The sequence below is a fragment of the Heterocephalus glaber genome, unplaced genomic scaffold (genome assembly GCF_053883595.1).
Source record: "Heterocephalus glaber isolate CG9 unplaced genomic scaffold, H.glaber_assembly_v1.0 deba00001613, whole genome shotgun sequence".
In the NCBI taxonomy this organism is placed as follows: Eukaryota; Metazoa; Chordata; class Mammalia; order Rodentia; family Bathyergidae; genus Heterocephalus; species Heterocephalus glaber.
This window is the reverse complement of record NW_028258384.1, coordinates 11,282,932-11,288,894: the sequence shown is the minus strand read 5'-3', so window position 1 is coordinate 11,288,894 and position 5,963 is coordinate 11,282,932. Positions and strand designations below refer to the sequence as shown.

General features: G+C 33.3%; 1 non-coding gene across 1 annotated transcript; it reads left to right on the top strand.

Moving 5' to 3' along the window:
* Nucleotides 1–3,067: 3,067 nt before the first annotated feature.
* On the top strand, nucleotides 3,068–3,174 carry LOC147822482 (U6 spliceosomal RNA). Its single transcript, XR_015445634.1, has one exon. It is a non-coding gene; the product is annotated as a U6 spliceosomal RNA (small nuclear RNA).
* The last annotated feature ends 2,789 nt before the right edge of the window (nucleotides 3,175–5,963 follow it).

Below are 5,963 nucleotides of genomic sequence, written 5' to 3'. Positions count from 1 at the left end.
GTTATAATATTCAAGTTATGAAATGTTAGGAGAAAGTATCACCCAAAGAAAACTTATCTTTTAGAATGTTGGGCCTAAGTCCCCAACAGTGATAATCACCCGAGTCATGACACATGTAAAGTCTGCAGAGAACTTTATTTCTGGCCGGAACCAAATCCCCTGCAAGAAGACTGGCCCTGGACTGAACTTTTGGTCAGTTTTTATAAAGAAAACCCTTTCTTCCTCTCCCCTCCCTAGCCCTGCAGTAAGCATATCTACAGAAGCGAGAAAGGATACTAGCATGATTAGCACCTCTGGGTTACTAGATACATAATGTAAAACCAGCCCTTATAAAATGTAAACACACATCCTGTTATTTACAATGGGTGGGTTCCATATGCACTCTTGTAGTTTGTCTAAACCCTTAAGCATCAATTAAAAGCAGGAGTGTAGACACAAGATAAGAACATCTGGTGTGTTGAGACATCACACAGGAGTACAAATGTGAGATAAGATCCCCACCCTTTTCAGAGTTCACACAGAGGACAGTTTCCCCATTAGGACTGGGGGAGTTCAGACAAACTGGAGTTTCTTAAGCTAACTTAGGTCTCTCAATTCTTGGAGGGAATTTGTGCTTCCATTTGTTTGCAGGGTAGTTATAACATGTTAGGCATAATTATGAACTTGTCTTTGTACCTGGAGACTATGGTTTAAGGAAATGGGCCTGGGTATCAAGTTGATAAAGGGTGAATTGTGATAATTAACTGACTGTGTCAATTTGAGTAAGCGATGCCCAACTAAGTTAGATCAGCATAGTTGTGAGTATGGCTAAAGAGATTTACTGAAGTCAGAAGACCCACTCTAGGTGTGAATGACAGCATCCAATAAGTTTGCTATCTGAACGGAATAAAAGGGAAGTGAAGAAGGATGGTTCACTACTCTTTCTTTGGAAGAGCTCCAGTCTTCACATTCACATTGGATGTTGTATCCTGCCTTCCAGTACAGTCTTTGCACCCTTCCATCACAGGCTTTTTGGCCTCCTGTTATAGACTCACACTGGACACTACAGTAAGCTCCAGGACTTTGATGGAATCCTTCAGATCTCCAGTACATAATCAACCCTTTTGCACTTTTCCACACCTGAATCTGCAGGTAGCCATTGTAAGCCAATCTTGTAAATTCATATGTATATAGGCATATACATATATATACATTTTGCATATATACATTTTTATCATGAATTAAATCTATTTCTTTAGTAAGCACTGAATGACACACCCTGCTTTATTGTATAATGTAGATCTAGTCATTTAACCTTTCTAAGTCTCAAATTTCTTACTGTTAAAATAATAGAGAGGGGCTAGATAATCACCATGTTCATTCTTAGCTTTGACAGTAAACATTTATTTTTAGTACCATTTAAAATTTTCTCTCCTTTTATTACTGCACCCCAAACCTATGGAATATTGAAACCTAGAACATCTGTTTTTATGATGGCACAACTCAGAAATATGTAAAGTAAATAAAGACACATTTGGGCTTGGTATATGACTGTTACTATGAAATTTTCAAACTATAGACCAAATAGGTAAAAGGAACTAGTCTTTTAAGCATGGCCAATCAGAATATCATGTCAGAAAGAATCAATTACCCTAAAATAGACAACATTGTCCTGCAGTGCAAATACCACATATACTAACAGGGATAGTTAAATATGAAGAATAGAGCTCAACAAAAAGCCTCAATTAAAAAAAATTTTTTTCACTGAAAGTACTCAAACCCACAGTGCGATTTTTATAGGTATGTTTGTAACTGAGAAGCTAATTAAATTAGATTTTTGTTACTTTACTAGCCTTCTAGCTAATATCTTTTATTCTGGTCTTTCTTCTTTTCTTCTTCTGTCATAATACTACCAAAAAATCTATCCAAAAATTTGCACAATTTTTTTATGTCTTTGGACAAATACATACATTGGATGGTTTTTGAATCAGGTAAAAGTCCTAAGTTTGATAAACAAGATATTTTATTGATATGTTATCCTATTTATTTTAACCATATTACATGTCTTCCAAGTGTAACTCTTCTTCTGACCAGATTTGATTGATTAATTCTCTGATCATATCTTTGCTTCTCATCTCCATGTTTTTAAAGAGTTTATGTTCCATTTTTAGAATATAGCCCTGCTAACCTATTAGTATCATTTCTTTCATTCCTTAACATTTGACTTATCCTCAAGAAGCTTTCTTTAATCCATCCACACCTAGATTATAATACTGATTTCTGTTAAATGGCCATTCTAACTCATACATTTGTTTGAATGTCTTAAATCATGTTAAAGTCCCCCTTTCCTTAGGTAGTGCATATTCACCGAAAAAAATGAGGAATATTCAGATACAATAGGCATAGAAAATCTAAGGAAAGTCTGTACTGCAGAAAAGGTGTTCCTAAACTATAATGTTCAGAAAAATAATCTGAGGTGCTTATTAAAATTGGAGAATCCTAGGCCTCCTTCTTCAATAGTTTGACTGAACAAGTTTATGATGAAGCCTGGGAATTCACTTGTTTCAAATGTCTAAATGGTTCTGATACAATTAACATCCTGACCGCACAAGGAGAAAAACTGCTGGAGTAGATCAGGCGTCTCTATATTTTTTGATGAAATAATGTCAATACTTAATTTCTTTATTATTTCAAATTATAACAGTAACTAGTGAATGTAAAAATAAAAGAAAAAAGAGTACAAAGACACATAAAAGCAAAACCCACACTGTATTTCAAAACTTTAATTTCCCTTATTTTTTTTTTATTTTTTGGTACCGGGGATCGAACTTGGGACCTTGCTCCTACGAGGCAGGAGGCAGAACCACTGAGCTAAATCCCCAGCCCCCTTACATGACTTTAAAATAATTAAAGCTTGGATTACATCTTGATCCACATACTCTTAACTGAATATATTTCTCAAATTATGGATTAGAAATAATTATACAAATGGAAATAATGGCCATTATAATTTATGTATACCAGAATAGAAAATAATAACTTTGATATGTGGAAAAAGAGACTTGAAGACACATCAAGATATAGATGAGTGCTCACTTTGGCAGCACATATACTAAAATTGGAACAATACAGAGAAGATTAGCATGGCCCCTGCGCAAGGATGACATGCAAATTCGTGAAGCATTCCATATTTTTAGAAATATATTTTTTGAAAAATTGTTTAAATTCACTTGATAGAAGCGATACAGTTTTGATATCTAATCTAAATTGTGAAAACTGTTGTACTCTTTTCACGAATTTTTATCTCAAGTTTATTTGGCTATGTAGACATGTCTAATAAAAAAGATGCTACATAAACCATCAAAAAAGAAGATATAGATGAGATATGGCAGACAGGAACAGTAAGAAAGTGGAATCCAAAATAGCTTTAAAGCTGTCAGTTTAAAAGAAGAGGTGAACAACAGTATAAATTGTGGTAAAAACCAAAATGGCATCCAAAGAATGAAATAAATCTCTTTTTTAACAAGTTAAATCTCAATAAATAGGAGTCATAAAAAGGAATTTATTAAAATTTTAACTGAATATGAATTATAAAGTGCAGAATATGTACTAGTTTGCGAATTTTAATCAAATATTGTAGTTCTAGCTCTGCCACTAACTGTCCATGTGGTTTTAGAAAGCCATAGTTTCTCTGAGCCACAAAATTCCTCATCTGTAAATATAATTAACTAGTGTGGTCTTACTTTACAAAGTGTTGTAAAGCGTATATGGTGTCAAAGTTGCTCATAGTTGAATTAGGTGCTCAAGTGAATCTACATATATGAAAATCACTTTGTAAATTGTAAAGAAATCTGTAATGCTCATAAATGATGATGATATAATTACAATTACTTTTCAACATCCATGGAGTGTTATGCTAAAAACTATATGAAATGAAGTGCAGAGACATAATTATAACATTTTAAGATATTTACAATATCCTCTAAACTACACACATAAGCAATAGCCAAGAAATGGCTACATTTTACACTTAAGAAGACTTTGCTAAACCTTCTGTATGTGCTTCATTTAAATCAATACTTAAGAAATTATAATCCAGTCTTTTTCACTTAGTTTGGCTTGATATACCCTCTTTTCATTGGCCTTTTGTCCTTTGCAAATATAAGGATATCTTGTGCTACTTCTTGAACCGCTGGCATAAAATGGTTTTATGTTTGATAGAATTGAGGAGGTATTCTATTATGTTTCAATAATCAATATTCTGAAGTTTATTATATATCTAAGTAAATAGGAATTAAACAAAATGAATCTTTACTGTTCCAAATGATGAAGTCCCTTTCCTGTTTCCTTACCTCTCCTGACACCATTAAAATGAATTGAGTTCATCTGAGCATTGTAACATCTCAGATGTTTATCCTGTTTCTCTTTTCTTCTCAAACTCATTCCCTTCTTCTCTCTTAGCAAATATGCCTACAAATGCATTGCCCTGCCACTGCTAGTAACATAATTAACAATAAGAAAATTGCTCATGCTGTTATATAGTTCTCTGTAGGCAAAACTTCTTGTATATCTATTATGTGCATAACCCTATGCTAGGCTCTCTATATTGGCACAAATGTGAATTAGCAGTATTTGAACATCTATTATGTGGTAGAAACTTTTCTAGGGGAATTTCCTAGCAATAACTTTGTGATATAAATACAATTAACTTCCTTTGTCTGATAAGAAAAGTGAGAATGGTTGAAGATGAGGAACCTAAGGTTCCTACCCCTAAGACATCAATTATGGTTGGACAGACAAAGCTCATAAACATAAACAGCCTACAAAAATTAAATAGTGATATGAAATAGTGTGTAAATTCTACTTTTAGGAATTCAGAGCCCTGAGAGCACATTGTGAAGTATAGTAGTTGGGAAAGGCTTCAAGGAAAATTTATGCCTAATTTGAGTGTTAAACACGTAACTCTGGGATAGCTGAAATAGCAAGAGAAGGTGCTCCAGGAGGGGAAAAATCATGTTGAGATTTGACATTATGCATTCAATGAGAAAATCAACATGACCAGAGATGGAAATATTTTCATGGAGAGAAATAGGACAGGGACACACTTTGAAGGGCAATCAACATAGATTTTCAGTCAGGACTAAAACAAATTATTTACACAACTATTTCTTGAAGGCCAAGATTTTGTAATATTGTAATATGATCAAAGTAGGGAAGATTAAAAATGATGTCACTGTGATTAGGAGATGGATTAGAAAACTTGTGATAATCCAGTCATAAATTTACTTGAAACTGAGGCCTGAGGTGCTAAATATCAAAAAGAAAGAAAAGGGGAAAATTCAGGTACATTTTTTAAAAAGTCTACATAGGAATTAATTACTCTGCATATTTCAGGTAGGATAATGGCAAGGAAAGAACAAGATAATGTCAAAGGAATCTCCAAGTTTTCATGTTTGGGTGAGTAGAAAAATCCAATCAACAAAAACAGTCATTTTGGTGTTTTGACTGAGATTGCATTGAATCTTTGTAATAGTTTTGGGAGTATAGCCATTTTGACAGTATTAGTTCTGTTTATTCAGGAACAGGGGACAGCTTTCCATTTTCTGATGTTTTCTTCATACTACTTTTTCAGAGTACTGTAACTTTCATTGTACAAATTTTTCATTTCCTCAGGTTAATTCCTAGGTATTTAATTTTTCTTTTTGCTAGTGTAAAAGATATTGTTTTCATAACTTCTTTCTCATTGAGTTCATTATTGGTGTACATAAATGCTACTGTTTTGTGCATTTTGCATCCTGCTACATTTATGAAATTCATTATTAAGTTTAAGTGGTTTTGGTGAAATTCTTTGGGTCTTCCATGTAGAGAATCACAACATCTACAAATAATTTGATAATTTGACTTTTGTGATATTTCTTTATTACTTTCACTTGCCTAATTTTTCTGGCTAACTCTTTGAATAATATGTTGAGTGGAAGTGGTGA